Source organism: Rhamphochromis sp. 'chilingali', assembly GCF_963969265.1.
Source record: "Rhamphochromis sp. 'chilingali' genome assembly, chromosome: 1".
NCBI lineage: Eukaryota > Metazoa > Chordata > Actinopteri > Cichliformes > Cichlidae > Rhamphochromis > Rhamphochromis sp. 'chilingali'.
The window spans coordinates 7,159,656-7,176,295 of NC_137929.1; the positions used below are offsets into that span (position 1 = coordinate 7,159,656).

Below are 16,640 nucleotides of genomic sequence, written 5' to 3' on the forward strand. Positions count from 1 at the left end.
GAGGACATCAGGATCAGCAGCTGCTGCTCCATCACAAACACCACAGAAGAAGAACAACACTGGATCAGATTATCTGGACGTGTTTGACAGGGACAGTGTTCATGTTCATGGACATCAGGACAAAAACAGACGATGGAAACCTGCCAGATTTGAGCTAAACTGCTCGTTTCCATGTGTAGTCCCTGGGAGGTCACATGACCAACAAAGACACACAAGCTGTGTCCCAAAACGTCGGCTGCATCCTCCGGAGGCCGCATTTGAAGGCCGATGACGTCACAGCCAGGCGACGAAGGCTGTCCCGATTCCTCGACTCCTTCAAATGCGTCCTTCATTCCCCCGAGTTTGAAGGATGGGTCGGGTGTGTCCTTCGTGGCCCACCATATCCCAGAATTCATAGCGCGGCCCAGCCAAATTTCAGCTGCCAACAATGGCGGCCGCTACTAAGTTTTAAAATTTAACGAGGGAGCACTACTTACTTACAATGAATTCCTTACACTATATAATTTTCCCGTCAGTGTTGGGGAATTCTCAATGGTGCTTGGTGCCATACCCTCAGGGACTTTAATGTTATATAAAAACACTGACAGCTCAATATCTGCCTCAGTCACTCTCCCTGATCCAGCTGAGTCAGCAGTGGGGAAAAATCTGCTTTTCACAGGAACTTGGTAACAGCAATAAGAGAATACGTAGTTTATTCCAAGAAGATATCATGTCTCTCCCATATATAGAATATCTTACTGGAACCGACATGTTCCAGATATCACCTGGAAGACAGTCTGGATGATCCCATAAATATCTAATTGTGAACAAGGTGAAGGAAATCTCATATAAAATTCTTCATAAATGTGACCCAGCCAGTCACTATATGGTAACATTTAAAAGAGACATAAATACTAATTGAACTTTCTGTGGGGATCATCCAGAAACTGTGGCACATCTCTTTTGGTTCCTCTACACAGAGATTCTGGAAGAATTTAGCAGTTTTGTTATTGTCCATATTTTAAGGGAGTTTTCTTTACGATGGAAAATGTTTTATTCTTTTTCTTTAAGTTCTCCAGGAAGAATGATAAATGTTTTTTTATTAAAAATTTGTTAATACTTTTAGCTATTTTATATCCATAAATGTAAGTTCATTAATAAAACACCATATTTCTGCCTTTTTATAAGGATATGAATTATACATACAATCAATTTCAGACTCAACCAACAAAAAGCCTCTCAGAACAATATTTATATGTTGATTTTTTTCGCCTACTCATATCATAATTTTTTTACTCCTGGTTCTGTATGTTCATGTTCTGTTCTTTTGTAAACTTCATCTGTTTGTATGTTGTATACTCATTGTGTTTCAATAAAGTTCGATTTAAAAAAAGGTACGTTCTAAACGAAGCTTCAGACGTCACTGATCACGTGACTCTGGCCAAACGAATCAAGCCTCGACACGGTGCTTCTGAAGCAGCGCGTTGATCTTTCTGACACACGCACCGGAGCGTCAGCTTCAAGCGGACCATCACTACGTCTCACATCTAAAGGTGTCAAGGTAACTTTGAACTGAGTTCAGTCAATCTGGAGTTTTTCCAAGTTTTCTGTTGCTCTCTGTGAGAGAAGAGCGTTAAAGGCGGGGCTCTCCAGAGTCCAGCAAAACAGGAAACCACAGCTGGGTGTGTGTAAGTGTGCAAACCAATAGAATGCATCGTGGTGGGGGGGCATCACGGGCAAGAAAAAAATAAAATAATCGGTCGTACCCATGCTTCCCCGACGTCATGCCAGCGCATATTGGGAAATTCGTAGGCACCGATCGGTTTTCTATCAGCCATTTGCTGGGAGTAAGGGCGCCCTCCGTTTGCGAGGTGCGCCTGCTGCTGGCGGCACAGGGAGGAGAGGGCGGGGCGGCGGGGAGTCTCTGGCTGGCTGGAGCGGCATCTAATAACCAACTCGCAAAACAAAATAAAAACAACACAACAAACAGATATTATGATACAGACTTATAATCTGCACCGATGTTTTTTCTAAATTCTATAAAGTGAGCGCGAGAGCCCTCGGTGCGCCTGCGCGCTGCTGAAGTCAAAGTAAACTTTATTGTCATCTCCGCTATAGACAGTCCAGCATATCCGGTTGTTCAGCTGACGTCACTAGCCGTGTCTGGGTCTAAACTCCGCTGCAGGTCCATATATCAAACGATCACTATGGCATTACTGAGAGTTGAAAAACTGTCTAAAGTCTTTTATCTTTAATAAAATGATCAGCGTTCTGCTCTACCAGGTGTAACAATTGAGTTTAACATCCAGGCATCCATGAAAACGGAATTTATGACATTTAAAGGAGTTACAAGTTAGCAGGGAGTTAGCTCGCTAGCTTCTATCTAAATACAATATAGCATGTCCTGACTGCGGGGTTTTGGAAACAAATTAAAACGTACAGCTCTGCTATCACTTCCAGCATAAATGAAGACAGAAACTAAACAGCAGTGACGTTTGTAGGGTTACTGAAGTTTGGCTAGCTGGTATATAATGATGTGCTACGTGATCGTTAGCGACACAGCTATGTTAGCATAATATAAACAAGCTAACTTTTTTTCCCCACTCGATAAAAGTTATTGTGAGTGTTCTCGGTGGTCAGGAACAAATGTAATCGCATGGCAGGATGCTGTAAAAGGACCAAACTTCAGCCAGGAGAAAATTATTTTTAACTCTGTGGTCAACCCCTGCCCCACTATGCCGCTGCCGTGCTCCACGGTTCTTTGCGAACAATTTTTAAATTATTTTTTAGATAAAGTCTCATCTCTTAAATCTGCTCTTCCTTTAATGACAGGCCCTGCGTTTACCCCTGACTGTTCCTCTTCCTTCTATCAGTTTGAACCCGTTTCACTCCCTACTCTTAAGCGTCTGGTTGAACAACTGAACAATACTAATCTCGTATATGATGTTCTTCCATCTCGTATAGTTAAGGACTGTTTTAGTGCAATTGGACCTAGTATATTGTCCCTTTTGAACTCTTCTTTGCTCTCTGGTTGCGTACCATCAGCCTTTAAACATGCTATAATTCAGCCTCTTCTTAAAAAAAGGAACCTCGATTATAATGATTATGCGAACTATAGGCCGATTTCCAAGCTTCCGTTCTTGGCCAAAATTCTTGAGAAGATAGTGTTGCTTCAACTCCAGGCCTACCTGGATGAGAATAGCATTAATGATAAATTCCAATCGGCCTTCAAACCACATCATAGCACTGAGTCAGCGCTGCTCCGAGTTCTCAATGACCTTCTACTAATGGCTGACAATGGACGCTCCTCGGTCCTAGTGCTATTGGATTTATCGTCGGCTTTCGATATGGTTGATCATAAAATCCTATTGGCGAGACTTGAGCACACTGTAGGCATCAAGGGTGTTTCCTTGGATTGGTTTAAATCATACTTCTCCAATTGGCTCTCCTCGGTTCACTTGGCCACTTCCTCTTCCTCCGCTGTACCTGTCTGTTGTGGTGTCCCTCGGGGATCTGTGTTAGGCCCTACTCTGTTCTCATTGTACATGCTTCCATTAAGCGCTATCTTTGAGAAATATCACATCGCTTTTCATTATTATGCTGATGGCATTCAGATCTACTTTGAGTTAAATGATGACCTAGCTTTGTCCTTGAATAGTTTTCGAGAGTGCATGTGTGAGGTCAGGCAATGGCTCCTGGCAAATACTCTTATCCTTAATGATAAGAAAACTGAAATTGTGGTCTTTGGCAGTGACGTCCTTCGTGCCAAACTTCGTGATGCTTTTGGTTTTCTCACTAACTCCTTTTCCGACACTGTTAGGAATTTGGGCGTGTTACTTGACAGCTCATTTAAACTTGATAGACAAGTGTCTGCTGTTGTTAGATCGAGTTTATACCAACTCTGCCTTATTTCTAAGGCCAGGCAGTATATCCCGCATAAAGACCTGGAAAAACTCATCCATGCCTTTGTAACTTCGAGGCTGGATTACTGCAATTCACTCTATTTTGGACTCCACTCTGCCCTCCTCCATAGATTACAGACAGTCCAAAATGCTGCTGCACGCATTCTAACCAAAACTAAGAAGTTTGCCCACATTACTCCCGTCCTAGCTGATTTGCACTGGTTGCCTGTGAAATACCGTATCCAATTTAAAATTCTGCTGTTTACTTTTAAAATCACTAATAACACAGCACCGAGCTATCTTAAGGAACTCTTAAGCTTATATGTTCCTGCTAGGGCTTTAAGATCATCCTCACAGTTACTGTTGGTGCAGCCTAGATCTCGGCTGAAGTCTAGAGGTGATCGAGCGTTTGCCCTGGCCGCACCAGAGTTGTGGAACAACCTTCCCATTGGCATTCGGGCGTCTGACTCTATTCAATCTTTTAAATCACGGCTTAAAACGTATTTGTTTAATCTTGCGTTTTCTACCGGTTAAATGCTGGCCTTGTCTGCAGTGATTTATTTTACTAATTTTCCTATCTTGCTTTTTATTTGTGCTGTGTATGTCTTATCCCCATTGTGTGTTGATGGCACAGTTATATTGTGCTGTAGCTATGTGCTATAGTTATATTTTTTCTATTGGTGGCTTTTTCCTGTGAACATAATTCTACACTTTTATTTTTATGACTCTGATTATACTTGTGTTAATTTGTTTTATGTTAAGCACTTTGGCATGCCGTTGGTTTTTAAATGTGCTCTATAAATAAAGATTGTTGTTGTTGTTGTCCTGTAAGCACAGTCTGCCTGTGTCTTTTCTCTGCAAATGAACATTTTCAGCCAATATAGGTAATACATCAACATGGCTGCCGTGGCTAAGTTAGGAATATTTATAATGTCATTTCCAAAACTTGCATATGATCTGCAATTTGTAGCAGATCTACTGACTGTCACAGAGCAGCTGGAGCAGTCTCAATTGCAGGTCAGTCCACTGCTGCCCCCTGTGGCCAAGTGCCATAGCTACTGCTGGATGAACTCGTGACACATCTGCACCTGTTTCTATGAACACATTGAGTCTGAGTGGCTGCACTTACACTGGTGCATTCAAACATATTGAAAGATGCCAGCAATGTGGATTGTCAAGACTCAAACCAATCCACATTGCTGGCGTTGCATCTTTCAATGCCAGCAATGGCAGGTATCAGTGCTCAAACCTTTTGTGTTTGTTTCCAACAAGTTGCCCACCTCGGGAAACAAAAATGTGTTCTTTTACTTGTCAGATGAACATATGAGACACTTTGACTCTTCAGTGCAGTGTGGAGCCTAACAAAGATCTGTTTTGTGTCCCAGCTGATCAGCAGGAGGAGGAGAGTCTGACGGAGCAGCAGAGGAACATTTTCAGCTACTTGGACTCAGCTCAGCCACTACAGAGGAAACAATGAGCTCAACACAGAAGGTGACAGACAGAGCAGGACCATATGACCAAAGATATTTATCACCATATACATTTGAACATTTGCCATAACGATGTAGCTGACGATAGAATTGACACCAGACAAAATACTTTACAGCTGCACAACTTTATTAAAAAGCCATCAATGTATTTTCACTGAAACAAGCAGCTGTTGTTTATGTGCATTAAAGTTATATAAAAATGTAACAGTGCAAATGCAAATTCCTCGCTGACAGTTTAACCAAAAGGCGTTTCCAGTGGAAACTGGCCGACACATCCTGAGCATAACCATGTATAATATCCACTAAACTTCAGAAGAGGTTATACAGTCGTGGCCAAAAGGTTTGAGAATTGCATAAATATTGGAACCTGGAGAAGTTGCTGCTTAAGTTTTTATAATAGCATTTTGCCTGCACTCCAGAATGTTATGAGGAGTGATCAGATGAACTGCATCGTCCTTCTTTGCCATGAAAACGAACTTAATCCCCAAAAAGCCTTACCACTGCATTTCATTGCTGTCATCAAAGGACCTGCTGAGACCATTTCAGTGATCGTCTTCTTAACTCAGGTGAGAATGTTGGCGAGCACGAGGCTGGAGATCATCATGGCTGTATCCCGATTCAGGTTCTGCAGCTTTAAAGTCCTCAAGGGCCGCGTACTCAAAGACCGCTAAGGCCGAAGTGCGAGGCTCGTAGGCTCGTGAAATGGGACGTCTAGCCTCCGTCGCGCTGCCCAGGTTGCCTAGCAACCATGATACTAACAGCTGGAAACGTTTCATACAGCTTTGTTTGACAGAAATGAAGGAGAACATATTTAGTTCATTTGTTTCTACATGAGCTCTGTGTGATTTGATGAGTATCTGAGGCTGAGACCACAGGACTGTGAAACATGATTGTTGGGCTTCATTTCTGTGCTGAACAGTCGTTTAAGATTAGCTGTAAATAACAATTAGCTGATGTTGTTCATGAGACTAAAGTCATCTCACTGTGGTAATGTAAATATAATATGGCCAATATTATAGTTATTATATTAATCACTTCACTCACAGACAAGTATCTGTGACAGTGTGTATACAGATGTATCATATATAAGAGACAAATATTGTTCATTTAATATGTTGGTACTAAATTTGGCTCAATGCTTACATATATGTGTAAAAAGCAAATGTAGGAGCTGTGATAACTGTGTCTAATAGAATGAAGAGTAGACTGATATATGAAATATTCCTTTATTGTGTGAGAAAATCAGACCATGTCATAACTGCTTTAAGTCACACAGAATAGATATCAGAGCCTTAAACAGGCTGACTTCTGCTAAATGGGTCAAACTGGGCAGAAAGTCTACAAACACATAACATCCTTATAGAATATGATGTAACACTATAGATCAACTTACCTCAGAATATATTAAATTCAATTTTATTTATAAGGTTATAGGTTTTATAGGTTTTATGGAGATGCCATCCTTGTGTTTTAGTGGCAAATAAAGTTGGCAGTCATTGGCATAACAATGAAATGAGATCCCATGCCTTCTAAGGATAGAACCCAGAGGCAATAGGTACAGTGAAAAGAGCAGTGGCCCTAAAATTGAGCCCTGTGGGACGCCGCATGACAGAGGAGCAGAAGACGATTCGTAACCGAGAAGGCTGACAGAGAAATATTATTATTATTATTATTGATTGCTTATATTTGAACAATTGTGAAACCTCACTGTGGATGTAAGAGTGAAATTATGTGGATATTTTGAATCCACTTTATTGTGTAATATTTTATGTGAGTATTTGACGGAAGACGAGGAACATCTGTTGTGGAAGCTAACAGGTTTAGAATAAACAAACATAGGATTTATTATCACTGAATAATTCTGTATAAAACTATACAAATTATAGAAATATGTAATAGGAAACAACAAAATAATCTAAATTCTAAAACTGTGTGTGTGTGTGTGTGTGTGTGTGTGTGTGTGTGTGTGTGTGTGTGTGTGTGTGTGTGTGTGTGTGTGTGTGTGTGTGTGTGTGTGTACAATCAGGAGGGATGGGCATGATTTTAGTGTTTGAACAGTCATGAATTATCTTTAACAGCAGGTTGGATGTAATGTGTTAGAACTACCAGCAGGTGGGGATAAGAGACCTTTAAGGTGTTTGGTGCCACGCTCCACCTTCAGGTTTAAAACTAGTGTTAATGGAGTTTGAAGGTTGAGTTTGTTCCACGACTGCATTTCACTCACTGCCTCTGTTTGTATCTCTGTCACTGCAGGACCAACATGGAGCCAGAAGTCAGCGCTCTCAGGAGGCCGACAAACCTCACAGAAGAAAGGGAGAGAAAAAACACACCTGTGACGAGTGTGGGAAGGGTTTTACTGTGAGGGCTAAACTAAAACGGCATCAGGTCATCCACACTGGAGAGAGACCGTTCAGCTGTGACTTGTGTGGAAAGTCTTTTTCCTTGAAGGGTCACCTAAAAACACACCAACTCATCCACAGTGGAGTTAAAGCGTACAGCTGTGACGAGTGTGGCAGAGCTTTTACTCGCAGTAGCCACTTACAGAGTCATCTAGTTACCCACTCTGGAATTAAGGCATACAGCTGTGACATCTGTGGAAAAACCTTCAGCCGGAGAGAGAGCCGAAATATACACCTACGCATTCACACCAGACATGATGTGTACTGCCGTGAACAGTGTGGCAAAGAGTTTACAACAGACGCACACTTACAACAACACATATTTACCCACACTGAGGAGAGACCTTATCAATGTGACCTGTGTGAGAATCTCCACGTCACCTGAGACAACACCAACAGATCCACACCAGAAAGAGACTCTACAAGTGCAGCTACTGTGAGGTATGTATTTATATTGTTATCTTGTCATTTTAGCCTGACTGTTTGGAACAACTCTGCTCATTAAACTGTGTTAGCATGTTAGCAATTCTACTGCATGGAAAAGCAGCTCTGAGTGATTATTCAGATTTTCCTTTCAGTTATGATTTTAGTATTACTGTAGTATTATGGTGGTAGTATTGTAGTTATTGCAGCCCAGTAAACTGAGTGTGTTAACTGAAACAGTCAAATGTAGTTGGACGTCTGCAGAGATGCTCTTTATTTCAGGCGACGTTCAGGATACAAATGTTGAAGGACTGACTTACACTGTCTTTGTGTCTTTGTTTAGAAGCAGAGCGACACAGATGGATCCAGTTCTCAACCCTGTCATCACTGTGGTGGTGGGAAAGACTTTCATTGTGACCTCTGTGGAAAAACTTTCAGTCGGCAAAATACCCTAAAACTACATCAACGTAAACACACTGGAGACAAACTGAAATACTGCAAAGAATGTGGGAGAAGCTTCAAATCAAATCAAATCACAAATCAAATCACTTTTTATTGTCACATCACATGTGCAGGCACACTGGCACAGCACATGCGAGTGAAATTCTTGTGTGCGAGCCCCACAAGCAACAGAGATGTGCAAACACAACAACACAAACGAGCAAAATACAAGAATGGCCAACCTGAAAATAATAAATATATGTACAATATATAATAGTGTATGCATTTCTGGATGTGTATACTAAATATTTTCCTACGTGTGTGTGTGTGTGTGTGTGTGTGTGTGTGTGTGTGTGTGTGTGTGTGTGTGTGTGTGTGTGTATACACATTTTTACAAATTAAATAGTAAAAAAATAAAATAAAATAATAATAATAATAATAATAATAAAATATATAAAATATACAGAGTTGAATATGTGCAAAACAAGTGGCATTTATATACAGTGTGGAGTGCATAATGTTGAAGTTCCAGTAGTGAAGCTGAGGTGTCTATGACGTGTTCAGCAGTCTGATGGCCTGATGGAAAAAGCTGTCTCTCAGTCTGCTGGTACGGGACCAGATGCTGCAGAACCTCCTTCCTGATGGAAGCAGTCTGAACAGTTTATGGCTGGGGTGACTGGAGTCCTTGATGATCCTCCCCGCTTTCCTCAGGCACCGCTTCCTGTAGATGTCTTGGAGGGAGGGAAGCTCACCTCCAATTATCCGTTCAGAGCACCGCACTACTCGCTGGAGAGCTTTGCAGTTGTAGGCGGTGCTGTTGCCATACCAGGTGGTGATGCATCCAGTGAGGATGCTCTCAATGGCACAGCGATAGAAGGTCCTGAGGATGCGGGGGCTCATGCCGAATCTTTTCAGTCCCCTGAGAAAGAAGAGGCGCTGCTGCGCCTTCTTCACTGTTTTGTTTGTGTGTACTGACCACGTAAGATCCTCAGCCAGGTGTACACCAAGGAACCGGAAGCTGCTCACTCTCTCCACAGCAGCGCCGTTCACCACATCACATCGCTTAAAACAACATGAACTGATTCACAGTGGGGTTAAAAAGCACCTCTGTGATCAGTGTGGGTCATCATTCACCACTGCAGGTCAGCTTAAATCACACAAACGAGTCCACACAGGAGAGAAACCACACAAGTGCAGACACTGTGAGAGAAGCTTCTCACAGTCAGGTCATCGTAACATTCATGAACGTGCACACATGGAAGGAAACTACAGCTGTGACCAGTGTGACAAGAGCTTCAGGAATCTCAGTTCATACTCCAAACACAAACGATCCCACGTTACTAATAAACTGTTTCACTGTTACCAATGTGCCCAAACATTCACCTCATTGTCTGCTCTGTGCAAACATCAGCGCGATCACTCAGGGCTGAAATCACTCCCATCACTGGATCACAGTGAATCTGAAGACACAGAAAGATCCTCTGGTTTCTGTGTCAGACTCAAAAAGCTTGAGATCAGGCTCCACAGAGTTCAGATAGAATCATTTAAACTTGTGTTGAACTGAACTGGTTGCTGGGATGAACTTCTACATAATACAGATCTACATGGGATCTTCTTTTCTGTGTTTTACTGAGTCAGTTTTGTCCTTTTTTCTCTGTCCTGGTTTTGCTCGTCTGTAAATGATTGAAACTCAGTCAAATAGTTCATTGTTCTCCAGCAAAACGTTTTGGAAACTCATGTTTAACCTTTAAAACTCTGACATGTTTTAGCACACAAGGCTTCATCGGGGAGTTCACTCATGATTGGACCATGAGAACAAAGGTTTTTAGTTCTTTCAAAGAGAGTCTTGGAGATGTTTGATGTTTCTGTTTTTCTGAAACCACCTGAAAGAAAAACTATTTTTCTTGCTTTATGTAGTGTGGAAGTTTTTAATGTTTCTTCATCTGTGATGTTCTTGAATGTGTTCACGTGAAGATGGTACAAATAAACTGTCCTTTCAGCTTTAGCTCCTAATTTATTCATTATTTATGGATGTAGCACAGGACTAATTTGCCCACTCAGTAAATCTCACTCATGGCCAAGAAATTGAAATAAACCTTGTTTCCCTGCTGGATAGTGATCCACTGTAACTCTGCTCCTCCTTCCTGTTTAGGATTTCTGTGGCTGAAGTAAAATTCCCTCCATCCATCACTTATCCCAGCTAACCCAAAGCGGGAACGTAACAAGTGGGGGCTCGTCCGGGATCTTTGAAAAGGGAGTTCTGTGTTGGATTTGGTTTTCTTTTTGATTATCTCGCTTTGGCACCTTTTAGAGATTAATAACTTCCCAGTTAAGGTAGGTGAGGGCCCAGCTGAGCTTTTTAAGTTCCTCCTTCGGGCAGTCTTTTGTTATTTTGCCTTTGTTGTTTTAGGAGTAATCCTGGGTGGGGATTAATTCTCTGTTGGGGGTAAGCAATTCAGGGCTGCGGTCGCTGAAGTTCTGCCTTTAAAGTTGCCTCGAGCCCAGCACGCTCCGGAAGATAGACAGGGCAAGGTTTTGGAACTGGGTAAGTTGTTTTGTTAACGTGTGTGTGGCGGAAGGTACGTTGGTCAGCTAAAGTAAGTTGTGTAGTGGTCTGTTAACTGTCTTAATTAGGTTGCGTTTTGCTAACTCTTCACCATCCCCAAAATGGTTGACACAGCTGCTAGTGTACAGGTGTCTAGAGGCTTGTTTGTGAGCAATAACATTCACCTGGTTCCAGACTTCTGTGAATCCAGTGTTCACAGCTTTTTCAGTGTGTTCGAACGCTTGGCAACTGCACTGCAGTGGCCTCAAGATGTGTGGGGGGTGATGTTGCTGTGTCGGTTGACAGGTAAGGCTCAAGAAGCGTGTTCTTGTCTGTCTAGGCAGGACGGCCTGGTTTATGGAAAGATCAAAAGTGCCGTCCTCCAAGCCTATGAACTGGTACCTGAGGCCTATAGGCAGAGGGTTGGAGTTGGCACAGGGACAGTCTTGACTTCGCCAGGGAGAAGGCGAGGCTCTTTGATAGGTGGTGTGCGGCAACCCAGGTTAATGATGTGGGGTCCATACGTGAGCTTATGCTGGTGGAGGATTTTAAAATCTCTGTCCCTAAGTCTGTGGCCCTTTATTTAAGTGAACAGAGGGTTACAACTCTACAGCAAGCTGCCACCCTGGCAGATGAGTTTAAGCTGACTCATACAGCAAGTGCGGTAGAACAGGATATCCCTCTGCACTATAGCGCAGCCTGGACAGGTAAAAGTGGGCCAGCTAAGAAGGAAAATGCAGTTATGGTGTTAAGACCTAGGCCCAAACTGTGTTTTTTCTGTCACAAGCCTGGCCATGTGGTTGCCAATTGTGTCAAACTGGCACTCAAACAGAAAGCCCACTCAACACAAAAGGGGCCTGTTTTGAGAAAAGTCAGTCGTGGCTCTCAAACTGACAAGCTTGCCAGGCCTACGGAAAGGCTAAACCTGGAGCATAATTGCTCGGTAGCACCCCGTAATCAGTGTACGAGGCCAACTAACCCTGAGCTGCCGCTGGTTGACCCTTTCTCCGGTTCATGTTCAAAACCACCCTTCAGATCTGCACCCCTTGCTAACAAGTATGTCTGTGTTTCAGCGAAGCCTGCTAGCTGCCTGCTGGGTTCTCCACACGTGATAGTTCGAAGCCCTGGCTATCCCATGGGACACTGTTTCGAGGGTTTGGGGCCACTCTCTGGGAATGTTGTGAACCCACTGAGATGGGATTGGCAGCTCCCGCAGGTAATGCCTAACCGGTGCTATGGGGTTTGGTAGGTGGAAACCCTGCAATTTCTTCATGAAACGGCTATGGACTCACTTTGTGTTATCGTAAATTTGACAAACCATGGGTTTGCATTTATGGGAGGGGGTGTTACGGCCCTAGCAGGGCCTCTCTCTCTCCTGAGGATGCCTGTGTGGGAGTGTCCCACTACTTCCTGCCCGAAGTGCCACCTTTCCCTCCTGTACAGCTGACTCCCATCAGCAATTAAAGGTATTTAAGCCCAGAGCAGGGTGAGCTCTGGGCCAGAGTGCCATTTGTGTGGGTACAGCTAGTGAGCTGAGTGTTTTTGCGGTGTTTCCAGCTGGTGAGCTGTGTTTTGTGGTTTTCAGCTAGTGAGCTGCGTTTTCCTTTTGACATTTTGCATTACTGACCAACGCCTGAGTTTTGTTTGTGTTACTCTTATGGTGATAGCGGCTTGTCCGTCTCTTTTAGTTTAATTACTTCAATAAAACTGTTTTATTTAACTGTTTCGCCTCCTTGATTCCTTTTTCTGACCCGGTCACTTTTGTTACTTCCCCCTCCCCGCCTAGACCCCAGGGGAACGTAACACAAATGGAAACATGTTTAAAAAACACAATGTGAGAGAGACGTTGAGGTCCTTAGAAGTTGCCCTGGGTTTTTCTGTCACCCTGCTAGATGTTACACACCTTGTTATTGGACTGATTTCTACTGCTGGACTACTCCTGCGGAGAGTAACAATACTCTTACTAATTAGCTCCCTTTCACACCTTTGGGGATATTTATTTTTGTGTTTGCAGCGCTGTGAGCCAGAAAAGCGAGAGAAAAATCTGCAACAGCGACGAGCCGAATGCTTACGTGAATCGCAGCAGCTGCACATGTGCTACGCTGAATTAGAGGATATCTTTGCTCTGGATTTCTATTTCTACTTTTTCATTTCTATATGATTCTTCTTGCATCTAAACAAAGATGATTCAATTTGCTAAATGTTGATGGCTCTTCGTGCTCAGGTGTAAATGAGACGTAATATTTGCTCTTGGTTTGGTTCTCCTGTACAGAACCTTGCAGTACAACAGAAACCTAAAAACATTATTTGTAGTTGTTATTCTTAGTTGTTCTGCTGCCTAAATACCACAGGGTCTGATTATGAAGTTATTGAGCTGCACATACGTTACGACCTGCTTAAGTTCGAGGTCACAGCGTCTGTAGAGCAGCTGGAACATAATGAAGTCTACAAGGTTAAAGTTTTCTCTTCAGTTATTGTTCTTTCTGCTGCTTGGTTTGATGGATCTGAGTGCTTTTGTTTTTATTATTGTTATTATAATTATCATTAATATTTTACTCTCTAGAAGCTTTAAAATAGTGTTTGTGTTTGAAAAAATTGATTTAAGAATTGAACAGAAACATCTGTCCTTCTGAAAATCGCCCAAAGGCACGGAGACAAAGTCAAAGGATGCAACCTGTAACTTTCTCTTCCTTCATGTCAGGACCATCATCCATGATTTATATACAATGCATATAGCAACAGTAGCACTTTAGTTTGGACTTTATGATTTCTGTAACTGGAAAATATTATTTTGTTTAAAGACAGAAGTGACCGCATAGTTGCAACATCAAAGGGAAATATGAATTAATTAGCATCAAGTATATTTGTTGCTTAAGCGTTTGCACTATAACTTAAGTAGGATTATAACTTTTAAGGAAGGAAAGATTTCAGATATTTAGTTCACTGTTTCAGTTATTTTATATGAAATTAAAACATTTACGTTGGTCAAATATGATGCTCTAAATCAAATAAAAGTTTGAAAATAAATGATGTATTTTTAAATGCTGCAACAAATGTTCACAAAAAGTAACTATAATTAAAACCAGTTAAACAAAATCAAATGTTTGAATCATGCTTAACCAAATGCCAGGCTGGAGAGCTGAACCTAAAGTATACGTAGAAAGATTTCAACATCTGAGCAGTTTTTAATGTTTTTATCACATATAAATGTCACAGCAGTGGGTCCTGGCCCAATGCTTTGTGTTTTTGGTTTTCTTTGACTCTTGTTTTTCTTGGTTTTTGTTCTTCTTATTTATCAGGCTCTCAGTAATCTTAGTTCTCCCTCCCTCAGTGTTCATTTCAGCCTGTGTTTAGTTTCTGTTCCCGTGTCCCACGTTTCATCGTTTCATGTCGAGTCAGCCCTGTCTCTCTGTTTCCTGTGTCTCCCCAGTCAGCCCCGCCTCCCTCGGGCACTCATGTGTGATACAGAGTAATAAACTTAAATACTTATTTTCCACCCTGATTTACGAATAAATTCTTTACAAATCCTACCATGTGAATTCATGGATTTTTTTTTCACATTCTGTCTCTCACAGTTGAAGTGTACCTCTGGTGCAAATTACTGACCTCTGTCATCATTTTAAGTGGGGGAACTTGCACAATCGGTGGCTGACTAAATACTTTTTTGCCCCACTGTACAGCTGATTATGATGCATGTTTTACTATTGCTATGTTCACATCATCTGCTTGGCTTTATTACTGAAAGCCTGGAGATCCTCTGACGTGTGCTTGGCTGATGTGAAGTATGATTAGTCCTACATGACATCAACAACAGAGGCAATGAAAGCTTTGTTGTTAACAGGTTGTAGGTAAAGTCAAATGTCTACTTCTACACTTGTGTTGGGTAAAGTTCTTCTCACTGCAGCAGATTTATATCTGTGCTTTCACAGGGCGTGATGTGGAGCTCAGCGCTGAGGTGCAGGTCTCCTTGGAGACGGCATCCTGGCTGAAATATTATCATGCTTCCAAAACATTTCAGCTTTTATTTTGAAAGAAACAAGACTTGAAAACGAATCCCCTTCTTCCTCTTTGTCTTTGTTCTTCAGAGGAGTGTCACCTGGACAAACTCAGGGCTGTTCTAGAGCCTTTGTTATTATTTGACTCCATAGAAATAAAACTGAATCGAATCAAACAAAAACTCCCAAACAGCTAAAACACTTTGCTTTATTCTCTTTTTTAACAAATACGTTGAAGTCCATCCATAACAACACAGCTGAGATCTCCTTTGTAATCAAGTGTTTACATCCTTTGTACAGATCTGCATACAAAACAATCATTTACGTCCCACAGAAGTCTAGTTACACGTAACTATACAAGAACTGGTGAATGACAGAAACATGAGACACATGATCACAGGTGATAACAAAAAGAGAAAGAATTCATGTGTTAGTGATGTTTTTCAGCCCTGATGGCTCATGTTGGAGAAACAAGCTGAGGTACGTGGAAAGTTCACACACACAAGTGGGCGTGAGCGCACACACAGAGAGAAACACAACTGAAGCATCTGTTTGCTGTTTCTGCTTTCATCATCTCTGCTGCTGTGTCAGGCTGGGGTCTCTCAGTGACGTGGTTGAGGTGAAGTATGACGAGTATCCCTGATTCAGTCCATCGAGACAAAGGGCAAAGAAAGCTGTTGTTAACAAACTCTATGGTGATGTGGCATTTAGCTCTGACTCTACGCTCTGCTGAATCCTTTGAACCTGCTGATCAGTAAAGCTCTACGTGCTGCAGCAGATTGACCTCATCTGTGTTCACAGGTGTGGACCTCAGCGCTGAGGTGCAGGAGAGTTTCATTCAGTTCTCCCTGCAAACAGCATCCAGCCTGGAAATACTGTCATCTTTCCCACAAATGGTGCTCTTATCTCAGAGAAGAAGTCTGATGTAAATAACTGCAATCAACAGTGATGTTCTGCACAGATCACTTTTCCATTTTGCTCTCTAGATGAGTCCCAGCTGCCTGACCTTGTGTCCAGGTGATCGTCTCACTGAGGAGCTTTTGTTCTGAAAATCTCACGTCCATCACCTGTTTCCTTTTTACTATCTCTGCTCTTTCTTTATTCACAATGCTCATAATATCACACAATTATATTCATCACCTGCATGTTTTTATCCAGCTGCTGTTAGAACCAAACAAATAAAAAGGATGAAAAGCCTGAAATCCTTTGATTTATTACATTTGAAACAAATATGAGAGCATCCCTAACAGCACAGCTGAGACCTTTGTTTTAATCAAGCCTTTGTATCGACACACTTGTAAAGATTCATACACAAAACATAATAGAATAAATCAATATAAAATACACATAATCACAAAAATGCAGCCATGTTGTGAGTTTGCATCTAAAACATGCATGTTTCCCTTTGTACAGGCAGATTTACAGCAGACAAAGCAACACGCTGATCGACTTTGACCGCTGCAAAA

General features: G+C 42.0%; 1 long non-coding RNA gene across 1 annotated transcript; it reads left to right on the top strand.

Moving 5' to 3' along the window:
• The first annotated feature begins 1,338 nt into the window (after positions 1-1,338).
• Positions 1,339-12,899, top strand: LOC308402612. Its single transcript, XR_013972782.1, has 4 exons — positions 1,339-1,540; positions 5,267-5,372; positions 7,625-8,211; positions 8,537-12,899. It is a non-coding gene; the product is annotated as an uncharacterized lncRNA (long non-coding RNA).
• The last annotated feature ends 3,741 nt before the right edge of the window (positions 12,900-16,640 follow it).